The following is a 24,931-nucleotide window of genomic DNA, read 5'->3' on the forward strand; positions in this document are numbered from 1 at the left end:
TATATGAACCGATACATGATTACACAAGCTCCCTCCTCCATGACCACGACCACATCTGGCGAAAAAAACCTTCCAATCGCAGGGCAGACATGCTGGAAAGCACAGCCACCCTGCCCTGGTCGTGCATTCCCATGCATGCTTCTCAGAAAAGAGGCCTGTAAACATGAGTTAGCTAGTGTGATGTGCAGACTGGAAGTTGTGCTAACCCCTGAACAAAGTGTCAGGTGTTGGCAATCCTTTGCATGATTGTGCTGACAGATAAGAGGTGGTAGGAAGCAGTAGCTTTCTGCTGCCACAAACATCAAGCCTGATACTCCGCTCTGATTATTGTGCTACAGATTGCCAGTGGAAATAAGATGTCCTTAAACAAACATCGCTAACAAAGACCTAAACATTCAATAAAGTTCACGAACAACATGTCTGCTTCCACCATACGCAGAAGTCTTGTGCCCATGTCTGCGGACAACTAGTAAGTGATCTCCAACACCCTACACAACATTGGTGGGAACTACTGACCAGTGATCACATCACTAAAAGTGACGTGATCTATCTCTACTTGTATAGACATGAAAACAAATAAAGTAATTAAATTTCAAAAACACTTGCCATATATGGAGGGTCTTGTATGCAAAGACATTTGAGGACACAAGCACCCTCCTCCACGCATTGCATGTAACCCATGTGATCATGAGGGCACCCAAATGCATACTGACCAGAAGTTTGCTATTCACCTATCCAGAGAGCACCTCGAGAATCGCCACCTGGAGAGTCTACCAGCCACGAAGCAGAAGTCGGATTCCTTTGACATTTGATACATGGGAAAACATCTCCACTCTCTCTCAAGTGGCTACTTCCTGTTTGTGTTTGAAGCAATGTGGTCAAACACGCAAACAGAGGTGTTCATCCCTCTTCAGAATACTGTCCTCCTATTGGCTAACGCTGGGGACAAAGGGAGAGCTAACACATCTAATATAGCAGAAGTAGTACATCTGCACTACACTATCAAAGTAATTGTTTTTTACAGGAGTCCAACACATCACTTAAAACACTTACCACACTCTTATAATGATTCTTCTTTGTAATAAAACATATATTCAATGTCTGAAAATCACACACAAATATTTTTCAAATCAAGTAGTAAAATTTCCACTCCAGATAGATCCTAGTGCTAAGAATAGTCGAGGTCTTGTATGCACCGATGACTGCTAACACAAGCATCCTCCTCCACCACAACATTTCAACCATACACTACACATATCTGGCGACAAAAACCTTTCCATTGCACACACTTGTGAATGCAAAAAGTGCACCGTCCACCAACTGCCTGGTAGCCGTGCCTGCACCTTCCAGTGCAGATCCGCATGTATTCTGGCCACTTTGACACTTGCCTGCACATCTCCCAGCATCCACAAGCTGGCTGTTACAGATGCTCAGAAGTTGGAGAGACTGTTACTGTGACCGCCAAGCACTCAACCGATCAGTTTACAATAGGGGGGAGGGGGATAGCCACCCAGTGCAAACAATTGTCATATAGAATCTCCGCACACTACATACACTTCCATTTCTGTCGCTGCTCATCCAGCATAGTGGCTAGTTTGCTATCCAGCCATCCAGAGGGCTCTACCATCGGGACTTGTCCCTGCATGTACAGACAAGAGTTGATGGCTTGGAGCATTCTTTGTAACTAACCAGCTGTCACAGGTTAATCCACGGCTTCCAGTCAACCAAAGCCTTGTGCCCACTCCTGCCACTGTCCGTGCAAACTATCAGACAGGCAGGTGTGAGTTGCACGTATATTTCTAACTGCAATTCCACCCCTGACATAGACTCTCTGCAGTTTATAAAATACACTTTATCCAATCCAAGACAAGGATGTTGTCAAGGGGCAGTCTCCCTCTCTCCCAGGTACACTTTGAACACAAAATAGCGGTTTTAGGCTAGGAGTTTAGAATTGGATTGCAAGTGCAACTAAATTTAGAATGTATGACCAGAGAACTGCATGACCAGAGGTGCTACCACCTTGGATCTTTAGGGTAGAAAAGGAGGCCTAACTCCTGCAACTGATCAGTCTTCTGTGGAAGCTGAATGTGTCAATATGGATTCCACCAAAGTGCTTAACATGCCTAATCTGTTAGGGAGGAGGGCGAGGCCAATAGACGAACACTTTGGTTTATGGTTACTATTAGAGAACCTCGGTAATCTTGTTTTGACATTTGCAACATAAATTACACTGATATGGTACGCTCCTTAGCAAGAATAATTTAAATGTGTTCATTCCTATTACAAAACCTTTTTGCTATAAAATCATGGTAAGTAAAATCTGTGATCAATTGGACTGTCGAGATCAATTAGAGAAAGGATGATGTGTAATGTTAAAGAAGGAGATGTATGGCTCATTTAAGTTCATCAGTGCAAGACGTAGTGTCAAGGCTAAGCTACCATTTCTCCTACACGGGAGCGACAGTGTGACAGGAAGAGGAGTATTGGATGAAATCGGCAACAAAGGACTGGAAACCATGTAGAAGAAATATAAAAAAAGTCCTATGGCTATACCATATAAAGTGGAATTATCTGACCTTAAAACGGTAGTTCTAATGGAGGAGCTGCCTGGAATACTGCAATAGCTACAAATAGATGACTATTACCTTTTAGATTTGGACGTAACGCAAAGTTTCGTCTGGATTTTTAATAAAATTGAGACGTGCAACTATCTAATAACAAACCACGACTTCTACATAGAAGGAGACCCCACCCCCCAGGGAAGCAGCAATGCGACTATGAAAAGCTTTTACATCCTTCTTGGCTAAACAGCATGGTATTACCAGACTAGAGGCAACAACATACAAGTACAGAATGGATTGTGCGTTTGACCCTGTGCAGAAATTTTTCTTAAAACTGACTCCAACAAACAATTAAAGTACACTACTGGCCATTAAAACTGCTACAACACGAAGATGACGGGCTACAGACGCGAAATTTAACCGACATGAAGAAGATGCTGTGATATGCAAATGATTAGCTTTTCAGAGCATTCACACAAGGTTGGCGCCAGTGGCGACACCTACAATGTGCTGACATGAAGAAAGTTTCCAACCGATTTCTCATACACAAACAGCAGCTGACAGGCGTTGCCTGGTGAAACGTTGTTGTGATGCCTCGTGTACCATCACGTTTCCGACTTTGATTAAGATCGGATTGTAGCCAATCGTCATTGCGGTTTATCGTATCGCGACATTGCTACTTGCGTTGGTCGAGATCCAGTGACTGTTAGCAGAATATGGAATCGGTGGGTTCACGAGGGGAATATGGAACGCCGTGCTGGATCCCAACGGTCTCGTATCACTAGCAGTCGAGATGACAGGCATCTTATCTGCATGGCTGTAAGGATTGTGCAGCCACGTCTCGATCCCTGAGTCAACAGATGGGGACGGTTGCAAGACAACAACCATCTGCACGAACAGTTTGATGACGTTTGCAGCAGCATGGACTATCAGCTCGGAGACCATGGCCACGGTTACCCTTGATGCTGCATCACAGACAGGAGGGCTTGCGATGGCATACTCAACGACGAACCTGGGTGCACGAATGCCAAAACGTCATCTTTTCGGATGAATCCAGGTTCTGTTTACAGCGTCATGATAGTCGCATCCGTGTTTGGTGACATCGCAGTGAACACACATTGGAAGCGTGTATTCATCATCGCCATACTGGTGTATCATCCTGCGTAATGGTATGGGGTGCCATTGGTTACACATCTCAGTCACCTCTTGTTCGCATTGACGGCACTTTGAACAGTGGACATTAGATTTCAGATGTGTTATGACCCGTGGCTCTACCCTTCATTTGATCCCTACGAAACCCTACATTTCAGCAGGATAATGCACGACCGCATGTTGCAGCTCCTGTATGGGCCTTTCTGGATACAGCAAATGTTCGACTGCTGCCCTGGCCAGCACATTCTCCAGATCTCTCACCAATTGAAAACGTCTGGTCAAAGCAAATGTTCGACTGCTGCCCTGGCCAGCACATTCTACAGATCTCTCACCACTTGAAAACGTTTGGTCAATGGTGGCTGAGCAACTGGCTCATCACAATATGCCAGTCACTACTCTTGATGAACTGTGGTATCGTGTTGAAGCTGCATAGGTGGCTGTACCTGTACATGCCATCCAAGCTCTGTTTGACTCAATGCCCAGGCGTATTAAGGCCGTTATTACAGCAAGAAGTGGTTGTTTTGGGTACTGATTTCTCAGGATCTATGCACCCAAATTGCGTGAAAATGTAATCACATGTCAGTTCTAATATAATATATTTGTCCAATGAATACCCGTTTATCATCTGCATTTCTTCTTGGTGTAGCAATATTAATGGCCAGTAGTGTATTACACAGAAGTGCCTTAGTTAAGGAGGATAAACATATTTCTCTCAATCCAGGACATTGTTCTCCACAATACCATCAGATATAGATATTGCAGAATTGGAACTGGTACCCACAAACTGTGTTATTCCACGAGACCCAAAAAAAGAGTAAAAGTCTCACACAGACTTATGCCATTCCCCAATGGAGAAATTACCCCTTTAAGTGCAGTTAATGTCATATGTGTACAACAAAGAAAAGTAGAAATACAAGAGACTGAAGCCAGAATAAGAATACTGGAGCATATAGTGAAGACAACTGCCATAAAGGAAGAATAGAATATAAATTGCAACTGGAAAAAGAAGCTATTGCAAATGTTTAGGCAAGGCTTCCATATTGTTTTCAACAAGGTGTGTGGTTAAATCTGTCTACCACAGGGGAATATAAAATATCTGCATGTACTGTTAATGGCACTGGTGAGTGAGCATGTGTGTAAGTGCTGGCTGAAAGGAATGGATTGGAGCACATTTACTACATTAAAGAACACACACAAAAACCTGTTTACAAAGCTGCATTCCCATCTGGATCTGTTTAAAAACAAAGGTTACATTGTCTATAACTGTACAACTGGATATTGTGCATTTAGCAACAGAATAACTGTTCGCAGAGCTTAAAACCGACAGCATAACAACATTTAATCACCACTCGTTTGCAAAAGCTGTAAACATGAAATTATATTGCGCATCAGAAGAGCTAGTAGCACACATCCAGGAAGATGTGGAGTGTCAAAACAACAGTATTATGTGGGAAATAAGAGGCAAGATTAAAATCATTGAATGCTCTTGTCTAGAAGAACTGCTGGAAGGAAAGTTAATTGTCAAAGTTATAAAAGATTTAGTTTACAGGAGAAAATTAGATATGATTTGGAATTTGAGAACATTACCCTCTTTGTACCTGTAAAATTACTGGCTGTAGTGAAACTAGGTACCATAATAGAATGTAAGGCAACTGTCGTTTCATACCTAACTGTATATGATGGAACAAGCCATCGAGAGTGGTGGTTTGGACCTCGAGTAATTGCGCTAAATGCGTTGAAATTACAGATAACCTGCTAAAAAGAAAAATACGTAAAACTGATGAAAGTGCGACAAAAATATGGATGAATGAGGGTACTTACATGTTCGCCTGGTTGTATGACAGTCATTCCGTTCCTTCACTGATGGAATTGACAACTGATGGTATATGCTATCTCTGCTCTATGGCTTTAAGTTCTGCAGAATACCACCTTGTTCTTCATGTGTTTTTACGTTGTAAGCGATAAAATGAATGATGCAGTGTCGAAAGATTTGGAGGACAGGATGACCATCATCTAGGACACTGGAACAGTGATCATATACCTGGGTTCAATGTACACCACCAATATGAGGTGCTCTTGGTCTCTCCGAAAATGGAACACTGAGACATCCACAGCCCCATCACTGTGAAAGATGAGATTAAATGTAGAGGTCATCACTTTCGAACAGCTGTTTGGAAACGCCCCACAACATTTCAAACTCTTCCAGAAACATTGCCTCTGTCTTTTATTCCAAGCACCCTGTGTGTCTGGGAGCAGGTTAATTTATACCTTGTAATGTCCAGCTTTCTGTGAGAGCCAATGGATCAAAACATATTAATGTCAGTTTAGCACATGACACAGATCTGAAAGTTTTGCTAGAAAAACAAAATGTATGGCTGTGCACACAGCTGTAGTCATACACTGCTACGATGTGTTACAGCAAAAATAAATGAAACTGCTTATGAGACAACACAAGAACCCTCTATGGTGACTGGTAGCCTATCGTGTGTGGTCTTGCTCTAGTACAGGCGACGAAACTTTCCGCAGGTCTGTGGAAGCAACTTCGATCACTGGCCACCTGCTCCAATGGAGCAATAAATACATATTTAATGGGATCATCGCATATGGTCGATGTCAACACAAAGACGTTATTTGTTTTTGATATATCAAAAGAGAGACATGGTAAAATCCTACTGAGTTCTCTACCTGGTGATGTTAGCGATGTTTTTCTAGTTTGTAGTTCTACTCCATTGGATGTTACAAAAATAACGATTGGGGAAGGAGAGAGAGAGAGAGAGAGAGAGAGAGAGAGAGAGAGAGAGAGAAGAAACACTGTGCTGTCAACACCAATACGTTGTCGTAAGTGTGGTAATCATGGGAATAAGATAATGGAGATTAGGACACATACGGGGGATATTCATAGACAGTCATTCGATATCGATGAATTGTAGGTGTTATGCTTCTGAATTTCTTTGCGCCATCCGCGTATATTTTGATGGTTGTGAATCTCTTCTTGTAAGTTAGAGTGCTATTTTTCTCGTTGTGGCAGCCCTCTACCTGATTATTGACAGGTGGAGGACTGGACAGTCTTCTAACTAATGGAACAGTGCTGTCAGAATGTGATGGGATTTCGAGAAACTAGCAGGGGTTTGTGACTTGGTGGAGGACATCTTTTACTCATCGAAATCAGGTGTATTCAAATGCTATTTATCAAAGACAAGAAGTTTCGTGAGAATATTGCAGGTAAGCTATACTCTGACGAAAGGGGAGTTGAGAAGTGAGCTCTATACCACTTCTTCTAAGTGTTGTGGGCGAACATATTCTAACCGCCCATGTTCATCTCGCAAAGTGACTGCAATGAGAAAATTAGAGGCTAATACAAAGATTTTTACCAAGAAGCTGTCAGCGGCAGAAGCTCGTCTTTTGTTTTCTCGATGAATAAGACACAACATTCTTCGGTGAAGCTTGAGTGTCTATAAATGGATGGGCTGACATTCTAATAGGCAGAGTAAATCTACATCTACATCTTTATGCATACCTCGCAATCGATCATGCAGTGCATGGTGGACGGTAGCCTGTACCACTACTAGTCATTTCCTTTCCCATTCCATTCCCAGACTGAGTGAGGGAAGGAAAGACTGTCTACATGCCTCCGTATGAGCACAGCAACATTTCTCATATCTTACCTTCATGGTCCTTGCGCGAAATGTATGTTGGTGGCGTTAGAATCCTTCTGCAGTCAGCTTCAAATGTCATTTCTCAAAAGTATTCGAAAAGAGCACCACCTTCCCTCCAGGGACTGGCATTTTGAACTACCTGGTGAATGTAACCCGACTGCACGAAAAAAATTAATCATCATGCAAAGGAGCTCTCATGATCAGTTTAATTAATCAGTAAATCAATTTGATATCAGTGACGTGCCAGTGGGTGGGCGGAAGTAAGGCAGAAAGTACCACAGTCATGATTCGCGAGTTGGAACGGTAATCAGGCGTTTCTTTTAAGAAAATTCCAATGCCACACCTACACAGTGAGAGATAGCCAGCGTAATAAAATCAGCTATATTACCGAATTTATAAAGTGATACATATTATCAACCTAATATATATAGCTCCTCTGTGCTGCTACTTTAATGGACTTAGTAGGTGTCGTGGCATTTGGCTACTTAAAGGGAGTTTGAAAGTTAGGAGGCATCCTGTGACCCAGATAGAAGATGCTCCTAGCACTCTGTCATGAGCCAAAAATGAGTTTAATATTCTAGTCCTGTGATGCAAAACATAACAGATATTAAGCTGATAAGTACAGATTTTTTTAACCTGATGAGCAAATATTTTGAGGAAATATAGCCTATGCCATACCGCTGTACAGGATTTTCACAAGTAACGATACTTTAGCGATGTGAAAACGTTTGAGTTGTGATCCAATTTCATCTGTCTTCGAAAATAACACACATAAAAGGGAAGAATCTACATTGCGAGTATGAAATTCGGCATGTATTGACAAAACCCCTGTCTCCAATTGGATAAAGTGGATTTCTTTTAAAATGGTGAGAGTCTATGTCAGGGGTGGAATTAAGGTTTGAAGTATATGTCCAAGTCATGTCTGCTTGTTGGGGGTGGAACTGCAATTAGAAATTTACATTCAAGTCATGCTTGAAAGTCTCACAGAGTGCCACGGTCACTGACAAAAGTGGGCACAAGGCTTCAGTCGACCAGAGGCTGCAGCTTAATCTGTGACAGCTCGTTAGTGACAAAGAATTCTCCAATCTGTCAGCACTTGCCCACAATCACAGGGCCAAATCCCAATGGCAGAAACCTTTGGATTGCTGAATAGCGAACTGATCAGCATAATGGATCAGCAGCGACAGAAGCGGATGTTTGTGTTGCTTGAGAAGGTTCAATATGACGAGTGTTTGCCCTGGATCATTATCTCCCAATGTAAATTGATTGGTTGACTGTTTAGCGGTCAGTGAAAGTCTCTCTGAGCTCTGAGCATCCGGTATAGCCTGCTTGTGGATGCTAGGAGTAGTGCACGCCAATGCCAGAATGGCTAGCGTGCATGATGCAATCTTCGTGATCATAAGTGTGTGCGATTGGAAGGTTTTCTTCGCCAGATATGTTTAGTATAAGGGTGAAACGTTGTGGTGGAGGAGGATGCTTGTGTTGCCAAAGATCGGTGCATACAAGACCTCGAATATTCTTAGACGTAAGCCCTATTTGTGGCGGAAATTTAATTACTTGATATGCAAAATGTTTGTGTGTGATTCTCAAACGCTGAAAATGTTTTATTATGAATGAGAATCATCGTAAGAGTGTGGTGAGTGTTTTAAGTGATCTATTTGACTCATCTAAAAACAATTACTTTGATAATGTAGAGCAAATGGACTATTTCTCGCTATTTTTGCTGTCACAATTGTGCTAGCTCTTCCTTTGTCCCCAACATTAGCGAACAGGAACAGAATGTTCTGAGGAGGGATGAAAACCTGTCTGGACGCATTTGTTCAAACACAAACAGGAAGTAGCCACTTGATAGTGACTGGGGGTTCTGGTGCCACGTGCTGCGGAATTTGAATCCGCGCCAGACGTCATGGACGTCAAAGACCCATGGAGGTCCCTGCACCATCACGCCGTAAGCTGTTGCAGCACGCGCCTCCTGGCCCGCTTTTAGTGTGTGGCACCACAGTGGAACATGTGGTCCCAGTGGCCAATAGCGGCGCCCCGATAGCGCCTGCCTCTCGCTCAACTGGTCAGTGTAATCTCGCATACGTCGGTTGACACCTCGCTTCGCGCTAGACAGCTTACTTCCTTGTTCTGTGTACAAGTGGAAGTGTTTATTTACTTGTGACTCTGTTGTTCGATCTTGTTGTATTCGTTCTGTCCTTCATTGGTTGTCTCCATCCTCTCTCGTTGTGTTGTTGTTCGTGGGCCTCTCTGCAGGTCCTGCCACGCTTTCCGTCATTGCTACCTCGCGACCGTCCCGGTCGCAGTTACAACATTTTGGCGACGACGTAAACGGTGATCGTTGCTGGTATGGAGGCGAAGTTGGTCTGTCTGTTGGAGCTACAGCAGCAGCTCGTGCAGCAGCAGCAGCTCCAGGTAGACATCTTACAAAAGTCGCTGTAGTTGCTAATGGATAAAGTCAATGTCCAGGATGTGTTACCACAACAGCTTCAGAGTCCTCGGATGTCCGATGCTTTCCCATGTCCGCCGTCATTTACACCCTTTGATGATGCTAAAGAGGACTGGGAAACCTGCTTACATTGGCTGAAACAACATTTCACGGCTTTTCAAGTCACGGACGACTCCTTGCAGCGGTTGTTGTTTTTGTCTTCGGCCTCTCCGGACATGTTGTTTCTTCTCCGCAAGTTGGCACCGTTGTCCGATCCTGTGGCTCTCTCTTTCCAGGAGATCTGCCTTTTGCTGACAAACTATTATTCCCAATGCTACCATGTAGTCGCCTCTCGGCTGGAGTTCCAACAGTACCATAAACAGCCTGGTAAATCATATCGTTCCTGGGTCACGGACTTGCAGGGTCTCAGCCATCGATGCGATTTTACTTGCACCAATCAGCAGTGTAAGGCTTCATTGTGGACTCCCTGATCCGGGATGTGCTGGTTCAGCTGACTTCCGACCCTGAGGTCCGTACTGCGGCGTTGAAACTCGACAACCCCTCCTTGGAAGAGATTCTCCACATTGCCCACTCCTTTGAAATTGCTGAAGCGGCTAACGAGCATCTTATGGCGCGGCCACAGGTGGCAGCGATCGCGGCGTCATGGCGGTTTCCGCCCTCACGGCGTCGACGTGGCCCGGCTGACAGAGGCCAGTGCCAGTGCCATCAGGACTCCTCGTGCTCCGACGTCTCTATGGCGTCGGCGCCTTCGGTCAGCCCTCGTCGCCGGTCGCGCGGCCCACTTCCATCTTGCCCACAGTGCTTTACTGTCCATTCGCAGGCTGACTGTCCCCACCACTGGAAAACGTGCATGCTGTGTAGCAAGGAGGGCCACATCCGATCGGTTTGTCGTAGTCGCTCGACTCGATCCAACGCTGCCCTTCCTGGGCCTCAAATACCGTCCATGCTCTGCAATCGGTCGTCCCACAGGATGACCCATCAGCACAGAAGCTTTTCCTCACACTCCGCATTTTCACAGAGGATGTCAGTTTTCATGTCGGCAATGGGGCCACCATCTCCCTGATTAATATGGCGACATATACTTGGCTGGGCTCTCCTGCATTGTCGCCTCCCTCTCGCCGTTTGGTCACCTACGGAGACAGTTCCATTCCCCTTCGTGGGCAGTTCGTCGTCCAGGCGGTGTACAAGCATGTTCCCCGCCTCCTTACCCTCTTTGTCGTCGACCATCCGTCGGTTTCGAATATTTTTGGCCTGGATGCGTTTCAACTGTTTGGCTTTTCAATTTCTGACGAAGTTAAGGTCATTTCTACAGCTGTTCCCTTTCAGGACTTGGATGAACTGTGCTCCGCTTTTGTGTCATTGTTTGCACTGGATCTCTGATGTGCTTCCATCTTTCAGGCACACATCACCCTATGGCTGGATGCACAGCCTCGCTTTTTCCGGACCCGGCCACTTCCGGTGGCCTTATGCCCAGCGGTCAAGCAGGAACTTGATCAGCTTCAGGCCACTGGCATGCTGGAACCTGTAACTTACAGTGCATGGGTGACACCACTGGTAGTCATACGGAAACCCAATGGGTCCCTTAGGCTGTGTGGGGACTTTGGCGCTACAGTCAATGCTCAGTCCCTTGCTGACACTTACCCCATTCCCCGAAAGGAAGACCTTCTTGCCAAGCTTGCCGGGGCAGAGTAATTTTCCAAGATCGACCTGGCTGCGGCATATCACCAGTTGCCCTTGGATGCCGAATCTCAGACCATCGTGGTTATCAACACGCCTTTCGGATTGTATAAGTACAAGCGCCTTCCCTTTGGTGACTCTTTGGCGCCGGCCATTTTCCAGCGATTCCTGGAGCAGCTTACACAGCCTATCCCTGCATGTGTGAATTATCTGGATGACCTCTTAGTCACCGGGCGTTCCCTCCAGGAACATTTGCAAAACCTCAGCGCCTTATTTCACATTTTGCAGTCTGCTGATCTACGCTGTTGGCTGGAAAAGTGTTGTTTTTTTTCAGCCGGAAGTGGAATACTTAGGCTACTGGCTTAGCAAAGATGGCATTCGCCCTTCAGGTCGTAACGTTGCGGCCATTGAGGCCCTTCCTCGTCCCAAGCACTTATCTGAACTGCAGGTGTTTTTGGGCAAGGTTACTTATTACTTAAAGTTCTTGCCCCAGACAGCCTCCATTGCTCAACCCCTCAATCACTTGCTTCGCAAAGGGGTACCTTTTGTTTGGACTCCTGCCTGTGACCCGGATTTTTTCCATTTAAAGACGATGCTGAAGTCCGCCCCTTGCCTTACTCCCTTCTCTCTGGACCGCCCCTTTGTTGTGGCAGCTGTGTCCGCATACAGCATTGGGGCCGTCCTCGCGCACTGGGATGCCGATGGCTCCAAACAGCCCATCGCTTATGCCTGTAAGACATTGACCCCAGCACAACGGAACTACTCTCAGATTGAAAAGGAGGCCCTAGCGATCGTGTTCGCTATCCAAAAATTTCACACCTATCTCTTTGGGGCAAAGTTCACCCTCCTGACAGACCATAACCCCTTGGTTACACTTTTCAGACCCCACTCTCACCTTCCAGAGCGGACGGCTCAATGTCTCCAGCACTGGGCACTGTTTTTACATAATTACGCTTACACCATCTGGTATAAGCCCACTGCCCACCATGCTAATGCGGACGCTTTGTCACGTCTCCCAACAGGCCCCGATCCTGCCTTTGACCAACAGGAGGCCCTCTGCTTCCACATTGATTCCGCCTGCCAGGATGCCCTGGACCTCTTATGGCTGCTCATGTTGCTGCAGCTAGCTGCTGCGACCATGTCTTGTGTCAGGTTCTCAACTATGTGGTCCACAGGTGGCCATCCTATGTTACTTGTCGGATGCAGTCCGATTTCAGTCCCTGGTGCCACCTGTCACACAGGCTCTCCGTGTCGATGATGTCCTTCTGTTGGCCATGGAGTTGGATGCCTACCAGTTGGTCATCCCTCCTGAATTTCGGCTTTGGGTGCTCAGTTTGTTACACCGCGGGCACTAGGCTATGTCCCTTATGAAAGTTTTGGCTTGCTGGCATGTGTATAGGCCCGGCATCGATGGCGATATTGAGCGCCTGGTCCATGGGTGTACTGTCTGTGCGCGTCACCAGGGAAGCCCCCTTACCGGCCCTGGGATTGTGGCCATATTGATTTTGCGGGCCCATTTTTGGTGTCCGTCTGGTTACTCATCGTTGAAGTCTACTCCAAATATCTATGTGTTGTCCGCATGGCATTCACCACCACGGAGGCTACACTCATGGCCCTGGCCCAGGTTCTCATCATTGAGGGCCTGCCCCACACGCTGGTCTCCGATAATGGTCCCCAATTCACGGCGTCCTCCTTCCATGACTTCTGTCAGGCCAACGGTATCGGAAACATCCGTAAGCCCCCTTTCCACCCTTCATCCAATGATGTGGCAGAGAGGCTTGTCCGCATTTTTAAACGCCAGTTAACTAAGGCGGTCGACACATCTCCAACCACATCGACCCTCACCCTGTTTTTGAGCACCCATCGCACTATGCCAATTGACAGATGCAGTCAGGCAGAGCTCCTTCATGGGTGACAGCTACGGACCCAAACTCTTTGCCTTTACAAATGTCTGCTTGTGTCTGTGTATGTGCGGATGCATATGTGTGTGTGTGTGTGTGCGAGTGTATACCTGTCCTTTTTTCCCCCTAAGGTAAGTCTTTCCGCTCCTGGGATTGGAATGACTCCTTACCCTCTCCCTTAAAACCCACATCCTTTTGTCTTTCCCTCTCCTTCCCTCTTTCCTGATGAGGCAACAGTTTGTTGCGAGAGCTTGAATTTCGTGTGTATGTTTGTGTGTCTATCGACCTGCCAGCACTTTCGTTCGGTAAGTCACATCATCTGTGTTTTTAGATATATTTTTCCCACGTGGAATGTTTCCCTGTATTACATTCATATGACTATCCAAATATTTAGATCTGATTTATATACATAACTACACCATGTATTGGTGTAATATTCGGGACAAAATAGTGACGATGTTCTTGCGTACTGGATGACCAGTGTTTCCTCTTAAATTTTTCCTGGAAATCTTCCCAGGAAGTGAATGCATCTGAGTGTCGTCCAGCCCACTCAACAGCATCCCCTTCAAGGTGTGCAATCTATTTTTCTTGAGTCATCTCAACATTTAGATAATGATATCGAAAACCCCTCAAGAAATAAGTCACTTGTAATTCTCCATCTGGACTCAACTTTGGAAATTGCTTTAAAAACCTTGTTCCATTTCTTCAGTTAGCTCTGCTGACAGTCCATTACTGCTCATTAGTTGCTGTTTAATTATCTTCTCTTTTATTATTTTGAACTTATCCCAGATTTTCTGGAATTCCTGCTCATGCCTACCTTAGAGTGCTGCATACTGTGGTGTATTTGACAGTCGCTTCTATTTTCTTTTGTACCTACTGATCAACTAAATCAGTTGCTCTATCCTCCAAACTAGCAAATGTACAGCCAGGAGTAACCATTGCAGCTGAGTCTTTAGTTTGTTTTAGCACAGTCACCCTCAACTGTCCGTTAGATTTGTTGCATTACTATTTGAAATTGTACTTTCATAAATTCTCATATTCATTATTTACCTCATGAAGTTGTTCACTGACTTCATTTTTTACTAGACCACACTGTTTATTTACCTCTCCATGTAACTCCCAGCTAACGTATGTATTGGAGTTTGTAACCCCGTAGTCTTATGCTTCGTCTCTTACTTTTTCTCTTACCTAGATTCCCTAATATGTGCCTCTAACCTTGTTTTCATCTCAGCAACAGCACTGATGGTAGTAGACAGTTTGGTTCTTAAGTTAGTAATATGAGAAGTTTGAATTTTGGTTGTTGACATTTCCTTCTTTAAATCAGCTTCACACTCTCTCAAATCCTTCTGCCACTCAGGAACACTTGTTGCCATGCATCTGGCGTGTGTGTGCGCCCTCTCACACACACACACACACACACACACACACACACACACACACACACACACACACACACACCAGCAGAAAAAACAAGCAAAACAAAGGTTTCAAGTACAGCACACCAAAGGTTGAGTACAATACTTGTCACCTTGAGATTTTGGCAAAAAGTTGATTCACCACGAGATGGACCACATTGTCAGCAAACGTATTCAGTGACAGGGCTCCCACTGGAATTAGCTTTTCTCCAGAGACAGATGACTGCAGATGTGTTGACGCTGGACCGAAGAGACGATTGTTGCCAGTAGTAGGATAAAGAGAGTTCTAGCACATTTTGTTTGTGAGGGTTGCATATATTCAGGGGCAAATTATTCCTCTCTCCTTATCCTGCTGGTTTGCTAAGTGGTTTATGACTCCCTGGGGATACCTATTGTTTTAAAAATTGGTTTATGACCCCCTTGGGATAATCTATCCTTCTGAGAAACCCACCCCTTCGCCCTCACTCCTCTGGGAAAAGGGAGATGTGTCCTGCTTTGAGCCACATTCGACCTTCCTGGAAAATCACCAGCCCTCCCTCCCCCACTTCACCCCTCCTCTCCCCATCAGACAATTGCTGGGAGGAAAACTCGGTCTGTGCTCTGGAGGAAGGACCTCACGACACAAAATTCAATTCAATGTCATTAATATATTGCTACATGTTATTTATTTAAGCAGTTTGTGGGAGGCAAGGATCCTTCGTAGTGGTAAATAACTCAACTGCAGTGCCCTTACTCTTATGACGTTGTCTCACACCCTGTTGGTGGATACTGGTGCTGCCAGGTCTAAATCCTTACTGCATCAGTCCCACAACCAATCAGTTCCTCAGAAATAGTGACACTTTTGATTGCTTGCATATTTGATGTTAAATATCTCAAAATTGATCAATTTGTGGAATATTACAATTGGTAGGGAAAAAACGTTCATCATACATCTGAGGTCCAACATGTGTTTACATAAGCGCCCTCCTCCATGACCACAACCCGTACCTGGTGAAAAATCTTTCCAATCATGTCTTCACACTTGCTACAAGGCAGATGTTCCAGGAACTGCAGCCACGCCGGCCATCTTGCTTATTCCTTTGCACCCTGGTTGGGAGAGAGATAAGGACAAAGGGCTGGCTCGTGTGATGTGCAGACCGGAAGTTGCACTAATCTTGGAACAAAGTGTCCAGTGATGGCAATCTTTTGCGCAGTTGTGCTGACAAATAAGAGGTGGTAGGAAGCTCTAGCTTTCCAATACCACGAACTGTGGACATGATGTCCTGCTCCGATTACAGTGCTACAAATTGACTGTGGAAATAACATGTCCCTAAAGAAACATTGCTAATAAAGACCTAAACATTCAGCAAAGATCATGAATAACATGTCTGCTTCCACTGTGTCCAGAAGCCTTGTGCCCAGCTCTGTGGACAACTAGAGTGTGATCCCAGCATCTTACACAATATGGGTGGTAATTACTGACTGGTGATCACATCATAAAAAGCGGCGTGGTCCATCTCTACGTCTATAAACATAAAAACAATTCAAGTACAGTAGAGTCCCATTAATCCGAACTAATTGGGACCGGACCTTGTTTGGATTACTGATTTATTTGGATTAGCTGGAATTATGCTGATTAGTTTCTAGAATGAAGTGTACCAAGTAGACAAGTAGGTACATCATGGTAACAAATGGGAGCAAGTGTGGGAACAATGATTACTCTCACTCCCTGCCCTTGTTGTGCATTGTTGAGACCTATGTAGTGTCTGAGGTCAGTGCACTGCCAGTTGGCTCGCAAAGTGCTTGGTCATGTTATCGATCACTGGCATGCGTAACAGCTGTATTGTATTCATTCAGGTGTAGTGATGTATGTATTTTCATCATGAGTAAACAGAAACATACGATGTTAACTCTCAAAGAAAAACTGAATGCTTTGAAGTGGGTAGACAGTGGTGAGAATGTATCTAAACTGGCAATGGACCTGGGTGTTGGTAAAGCAACCATTTGTGATTGGAAGAAGAACCAAGTGGAGCTAGAACAGTACTGTGCAACGTCTTCAGGAAAGACACTTGATCCCTGTCGGAGGTTCGAGTCCTCCCTCAGGCATGGGTGTGTGTGTCGTCCTTAGCATAAGTTAGTTTAAATTGGATTAAATAGTGTGTAAGCTTAGGGACTGATGACCTCAGCAGTTTGGTCCCATAACCTTACCACAAGTTTCCAAAAAAGAGACTCGAAATTCGGCAGGCTTTGAAACAGTCCCAGTACGATAAAATGATTGAAGCTCTTTTCCTTTGGTTTATGCAGGAAAGAGAAAGGGGAACTCCTTTGAGTGGAGCACTGGTTCAGGAGAAGGTTGTTTACCTGAAAGAGTTAATGAATGGTGATGAGTCTTTTAGTGCGAGTATGGGTTGGACAGATTCAAAAAACGCCATGGAATCCATCATCTAACTATTACTGGAGAGAAGCTTTCTTCTGACCGTGATGCAGTGAAGGAATACTTGGGTGAGTTTGAAAAAATTGTAAGAAAGGGAAGGTATTCTCCCCAACAAATTTATAACGCTAATGTGACTGGCGTTAATTTTAGGGCATTGCCTAAAAAAAGCCTGGCATCAAAAGCAGAAGAGCATGCTCCTGGTTTTAAAATGTGGAAAGATCATGTGACTTTAATTGCGTGCAGCAACTCTGCTGGTGATCACAAGCTGCCTTTAATGCTGATTGGCAAATCTGATAGGCCCAGAGCTTTTAAAAACTGCAACATGAAGTCCCTGCCCATATATTATTGCAGCCAGAAAAAAACCATGGATGGATGGTACGATGTTCAAAGAATGGTTTCACAGCCACTTTGTTCCCTCCGTTCGAAGGTTTTCTAAGGAAAATCATTTGTCTCCCCATGCAATCCTTTTGTTTGATAACATGCCATCTCACCCTTGCACTGAGGTATTATGCGATGGAGAAATTGTGGCGAAGTTTTTGCCACCGAATGTTACATCACTTCTACAGCCAGTGGACCAAGGTGTACTACAAACATTAAAATTGATTTACAGAAAACAATTTTTAAGAACGATGATCCAAGATGATAGCATGCCTTTAGTGGTCGAAATAAAAAAGACCAATGTGAAGGGTGTTGTTTATTGGACCACTGAGGCACGGCAGAATATTTGAGAAAATACTCTGAGAAAATCGTGGAGAAAACTGTGGACATCTCTTGAATTTCAGGACAACCTAACTGAAAACGAAGAGGAAAATCTACTAAAAATGATGCAGACAATCCCCAAATGTGAAGGAGACATAGTGGATGGCAGCGGATGGGTCGCGTGGAGAACCTTACTGATGCTGATTTAGTTGCTGCTGTGACTCAAGACCAGGAAGAAGTGAACTGCTATGATGGAAGTGACAATGAGCCTGAAAGTGACAAAGGAGAGCTGGTGCCACACAGTGTCACAGCAGAAGCCCTTGACCTCGCACCATGTTATTTGGAGCAACAGCCCACTGCTACACCTGCTGATTTTATATTTATGAGACAATGGCGCAACTACGCTTCATATAGTAGACTGTCTTCATTACGCCAAAAAAACAATGACTTGAGTTTTTGTCATCTAAAAAGTAGGGATAAAATGTCCACTGTATTTTAGTAAGTTTGACAGCTTTTCTTTCATTGTTATGCATTGTTTGAACCTAATGTTTTGTTGCCAATTTTTCTAATATATGTTTACTGTACTGTGTAAATTAAAATAGTGTGTATGTACAGCAGTTTACTGCACAGTTTTCTATACTTAGACTAACATTTTTCATGTTTAGATTAACCAAACGTTCGGATTAGTAGAACTCTGTGTTAATTAATATTCAAAAACTCTTGCCATATATTGATGGTCTTGTACATAGAGACATTTCAGAATACAAGCACCCCCCTCCACACATTGCCTGCAACCCACCCAATCATGAAACCATCCAAATGCATACTGAGCAGTAGGACACTTCAAACATCGCCACCTTGATAGTATAGCAACTGCGGAGCAGAAGTCGACATCCTTTGATGAGAACCCTGTTGTAACTGCCACTGGGACGGTCGCGGGGTAGCAATGATCGAAAGTGCAGTGGGACCCGTGGAGAGACCCGCGAACAACAACACAACAGGAGAGGATGGACACAACCAACGAAGAACAGAACGAATACAACAAGATCGAACAATGGAGTCACAAAGAAACAAAAACGTCCACTCGTACACAGAACAAGGAAGTAAGCTGTCTAGCGCGAAGCAGGGTGTCAAACAATGTACGCAAGATGAGACTGACTGGTTGAGTGAGAGACAGGTGCTCAAGTACGCTATCGGGGGCGCGCTATTGGCCACTGGGGCCACGTGTTCCACTGTGGCGCCCTCACACTAAAAGCGGCCCAGGAGGCGTGCGCCACCACAGCTTATGGCGCGATGGTGCAGAGACCTCTATGGGTCTTTGACATTCATGACATCTGGCGCGGATTCAAATTCCATGGTGCTCGGTACCAGATCCCTCCCCTCTGAAACTTGCACGTAGGGGTGGAAACGCCCTGGACGGTGCCGAGGTGGGCAGCAGTGGGAAGAGGAACTGGGCATATCAGCCACAATTGGCGGGAGGAAGGGACGCCTGAGTTATCCATGACAGCCGATCCAGAGTCCAGGGCAGGGAGGGAGCTGCCGATTCAGCCAGAGGTGGAGAGGGCTGGCGGCAGGCCCGTGGGGAGACGGTAACCGAGGGCTGGGATGATGACCCGAAGGAGGTAGGGAAAGAGGCAGCGGCACAAGTCCCGTGGTAGCACGAGGGTGGAGCTGATTATGATGGCAGCGCTCCAACCCTTTTGACGTCTGCACAGACGTCACACACCGCCCATGGGCCGCAACGACCATGGCGGGTGTCCAACCCACCTTGCACCCGTACTCGCGGCCCACACTGCCATGCCAGGGGCATACCGCTGCTAGGGCCAGTTTGTTGCTGGTCATTCCCACATAGAAAGCTTCACAGTGTAGGCAGGTCAGTTGGTAAATTACGTGGGTGCTTTCACACGTGGCTCTGCCCTTGATTGTATACACCTTCCGGGTTACAGGACTGGAGTAGGTGGTGGTGGGAGGGTGCATGGGACAGGTTTTACATCGGGGGCGGTTACAAGGGTAGGGAAGGTGGTTTGGGGATTTCATAGGGATGAACTAACAGGTTACGAAGGTTAGGTGGACGGCGGAAAGACACTCTTGGTGGAGTGGGGAGGATTTCATGAAGGATGGATCTCATTTCAGGGCAGGATTTGAGGAAGTCGTATCCCTGCTGGAGAGCCACATTCAGAGTCTGATCCAGTCCCGGAAAGTATCCTGTCACAAGTGGGGCACTTTTGGGGTTCTTATGTGGGAGGTTCTGGGTTTGAGGAGATGAGGAAGTGGCTCTGGTTATTTGCTTCTGTACCAGGTCGGGAGAGTAGTTGCGGGATGCAAAAGCTGTTTTCAGGTTGTTGATGTAATGGTTCAGTGATTCCGGACTGGAGCAGATTTGTTTGCTACGAAGACTTAAGCTGTAGGGAAGAGACTGTTTGATGTGGAATGGGTGACAGGTGTCATAATGGAGGTACTGTTGCTTGTTGGTGGGTTTGATGTGGACGGACGTGTGAAGCTGGCCATTGGACAGGTGGAGGTCAACGTCAAGGAAAGTGGCATGGGATTTGGAGTAGGACCAGGTAAATCTGATGGAACCAAAGGAGTTGAGGTTGGAGAGGAAATTCTGGAGTTGTTCTTCACTGTGAGTCCAGATCATGAAGATGTCATCAATAAATCTGTACCAAACTTTGGGTTGGCAGGCCTGGGTAACCAAGAAGGCTTCCTCTAAGCGACCCATGAATAGGTTGGCGTACGAGGGGGCCATCCTGGTGCCCATGGCTGTTCCCTTTAATTGTTGGTATGTCTGCCCGTCGAAAGTGAAGAAGTTGTGGGTCAGGATGAAGCTGGCTAAGGTAATGAGGAAAGAGGTTTTTCCATTTCCGTTTTTCCCACATCACTGATCTTTTTTAGCCGCTTCCCACAGGTTTTAACGTCATTATTTCTTCGTCAGACAATTGTTAGCCTCATTTTCACAATCTGCCACCACAAAACCTCTCCTTTTAATACATTTACAAGCAGTTTTTTCGAAATTTTCCCGAATTGCTCCACCCTTTAACGTGTTTTGGCAGCAACACAACCACATAACCTTTGTGCACATCGTTGTCTACCAACCCAAGTTCACCACAGGATCAACACAGCCCAGCTATAACCAACACCTTTTCGCCTTTTTTCACACCAGATCTCCAGTTGCTTTCTAGTTCACCTTATCTCTCGCCATATATTTTTATTTTCATTTTCATTTCAGCCTCATGTTACACTTTCCACCTTCTAATACCATGTCACCCTCACAACATCCCCACAATGACCCCATTAAGTTTTATTTACATTCCCTCCGCAAACATGCCTTCGCCCTAGCCAGATTACACTCCCATATTTTGTTTTCCCAGGCTTGTCTGACATTTGGCATTACCCCCAAAGGCCTCACACTTAAAGTTCCCATCTCTGGCTGTAATCCTTCTTTCCATCAGTCCCTATACCAGTTCCAAACTGAACAATCCATTGTCCTCACCCACCTAATCCTTCACCTACACATCAACTCAGCCAATGAACACACCCGTCAACTCCTATCCTTAATAAAAGTCCTTAATCTTTCCTCTCCCACATCCACACCGGCTGTTCAGAGCACCCTCCTACAGGCCAACCGTAAATTAGAACAGCATGCCACCCTCCACCTCAAAAAACTATCCAATCTCCTGGTTTCCCACCTCCGGAAAGGCAACTCACTCACCCCTCACAACCTTTCCAGCAAACCTCAACCTCCTCTCATTGCACACAGACCCAGTCTCTCCCATCTACTCAATCTCCCACTTCCAGCTCCCCCCCCCCCCCCCCCCAAAACCTCAGAATTCCAATCAACACAATCTGGAACCACAACACCCCAATTCAGTAGTTAACCTTTCCTCCAAACCTCTCTCCCAATCCGAAACCTCTGTCCTATCCAAAGGCCTAACCTTCAGCCCCACTCCCAGATTCAACCAAACAGCCCTTGTCAAAGATTTACTGTCCTACACCCGTACTCTCTGCTGGAAATATCACTTTGCTACGAAGAAAAATGATCCTACTCCTAATGGTCCAACTCCCCAAGACACTATCCAAATTGAACCCTGCCTGGAACAGTTCTGTCCTCCGTCACAGCGGGACCCACCTCCTCTTCCTCAAAATCACCCTCTCCAAACTTTCCAGGAATTTCTGACTTCCAGCCTTGCCTCTCAATCCTTCTTAAAAAGCCTTAATCCTACTCCCAACATCACCACTGCTGAAGCCCAGGCTATCCGTGATCTGAAGGCTTTTGACCGATCCATCGTCATTCTTCCGGCGGACAAGGGTTCCACAACCGTGGTACTTGATCATCGGGAGTATGTGGCTGAGGGACTGCGTCAGCTTTCAGACAACACTACATACAAAGTTTGCCAAGGTAATCCCATTCCTGATGTCCAGGTGGAGCTTCAAGGAATCCTCAGAACCTTAGGCCCCCTACAAAACCTTTCACCTGACTCCATCAACCTCCTAACCCCACCAAAACCCCGCACCCCTACCTTCTTCCTAAAATTCACAAACCCAATCATCCCGGCCGTCCCATTGTAGCTGGCTACCAAGCCCCCACAGAACGTATCTCTGCCTATGTAGATCAACACCTTCAACCCATCACATGCAGTCTCCCATCCTTCATCAAAGACACCAACCACTTTCTCGAACGCCTGGAATCCCTACCCAGTCTGTTACCCCGGATACCATCCTTGTAACCATTGATGCCACTTCCTTATACACAAATATTCCGCACGTCCAGGGCCTCGCTGCAATGGAGCACTTCCTTTCACGGCGATCACCTGCCACCCTACCAAAAACCTCTTTCCTCATTACCTTAGCCAGCTTCATCCTGACCCACAACTTCTTCACTTTCGAAGGCCAGACATAGCAACAATTAAAGGGAACAACCATGGGCACCAGGATGGCCCCCTCGTATGCCAACCTATTCATGGGTCGCTTAGAGGAAGCCTTCTTTGGTTACCCAGGCCTGCCAACCCAAAGTTTGGTACAGATTTATTGATGACATCTTCATGATCTGGACTCACAGTGAAGAAGAACTCCAGAATTTCCTCTCCAACCTCAACTCCTTTGGTTCCATCAGATTTACCTGGTCCTACTCCAAATCCCATGCCACTTTCCTTGACGTTTACCTTCACCTGTCCAATGGCCAGCTTCACACGTCCGTCCACATCAAACCCACCAACAAGCAACAGTACCTCCATTATGACAGCTGTCACCCATTCCACATCAAACGGTCCCTTCCCTACAGCTTAGGCCTTCGTGGCAAACAAATCTGCTCCAGTCCGGAATCCCTGAACCATTACACCAACAACCTGAAAACAGCTTTTGCATCCCGCAACTACTCTCCCGACCTGGTACAGAAGCAAATAACCAGAGCCACTTCCTCATCTCCTCAAACCCAGAACCTCCCACATAAGAACCCCAAAAGTGCCCCACTTGTGACAGGATACTTTCCGGGACTGGATCAGACTCTGAATGTGGCTCTCCAGCAGGGATACGACTTCCTCAAATCCTGCCCTGAAATGAGATCCATCCTTCATGAAATCCTCCCACTCCACCAAGAGTGTCTTTCCGCCGTCCACCTAACCTTCGTAACCTGTTAGTTCATCCCTATGAAATCCCCAAACCACCTTCCCTACCCTTGTAACCGCCCCCGATGTAAAACCTGTCCCATGCACCCTCCCACCACCACCTACTCCAGTCCTGTAACCCGGAAGGTGTACACGATCAAGGGCAGAGCCACGTGTGAAAGCACCCACGTGATCTACCAACTGACCTGCCTACACTGTGAAGCTTTCTATGTGGGAATGACCAGCAACAAACTGTCCATTCGCATGAATGGACACAGGCAGACAGTGTTGGTTGGTAATGAGGATCACCCTGTGGCTAAACATGCCTTGGTGCACGGCCAGCACATCTTGGCACAATGTTACACCGTCTCGTTATCTGCCAGGCCTCAATCTCTGCTAATTTCAATTTGCCGCCGCTCATACCTCACCTGTCTTTCAACAACATCTTTGCCTCTGTACTTCCGCCTCGACTGACATCTCTACCCAAACTCTTTGCCTTTACAAATGTCTGCTTGTGTCTGTGTATGTGCGGATGCATATGTGTGTGTGTGTGTGTGCGAGTGTATACCCGTCCTTTTTTCCCCCTAAGGTAAGTCTTTCCGCTCCCGGGATTGGAATGACTCCTTACCCTCTCCCTTAAAACCCACATCCTTTCGTCTTTCCCTCTCCTTCCCTCTTTCCTGATGAGGCAACAGTTTGTTGCGAAAGCTTGAATTTCGTGTGTATGTTTGTGTGTCTATCGACCTGCTAGCACTTTCATTCGGTAAGTCACATCATCTGTTTTCAGATATATTTGGATAACCAGTTAGAAGAAACTCATTTAGTAAAGTTTTAATGTAGAGATTGCTCTATCAAGTCAGAAAGGAAATTTGGTATTGGTAATGGATGACTGTGAATGATCTATTGAGATTTGTCAAAGGTTTCAATATACCACAAAAATATGATGTTAACTGTACACAAAACTAAAATCAATAGGGGATTCAAAACGAGGTAACTCAGTATCTATCCAGATCCTAGAGGAAAAATGAAAGTAAGTTCTGTAAAATTAGTAAGTAAAACAATCAGTAATATCCTAGGAATTAATGATGATGATGATTTTTGGTTTGTGGGGCGCTCAACTGTGCAGTTATCAGCGCCCATACAAATTCTCAACCTTTGCTCAGTCCGATTTCGCCACTTTCATGAATGATGATGAAATGATGAGGACAACACAAACATCCAGTCATCTTGAGGCAAGCGAAAATCCATGACCCCGCTGGGAATGTAACCTGGGATCCCATGCTCGGGAAGCGAGAACATTACCATGAGCTGCAGACTCCTAGGAATTAGTCAACTAGATAAATCTCTGGTGTTCATGTCCAATAATGGAAACAGCCAGGTTTCATCACACAGATCGTTTTCGAGT

The 24,931-nt window shown here is 45.6% G+C and overlaps 1 pseudogene; it reads right to left on the reverse strand.

The window, feature by feature from the left end:
- Nucleotides 1-7,867: 7,867 nt before the first annotated feature.
- Nucleotides 7,868-8,033, reverse strand: LOC124617251 (annotated as a pseudogene).
- Nucleotides 8,034-24,931: the final 16,898 nt, after the last annotated feature.

The sequence above is a fragment of the Schistocerca americana genome, chromosome 5 (genome assembly GCF_021461395.2).
Source record: "Schistocerca americana isolate TAMUIC-IGC-003095 chromosome 5, iqSchAmer2.1, whole genome shotgun sequence".
Lineage (NCBI taxonomy): Eukaryota > Metazoa > Arthropoda > Insecta > Orthoptera > Acrididae > Schistocerca > Schistocerca americana.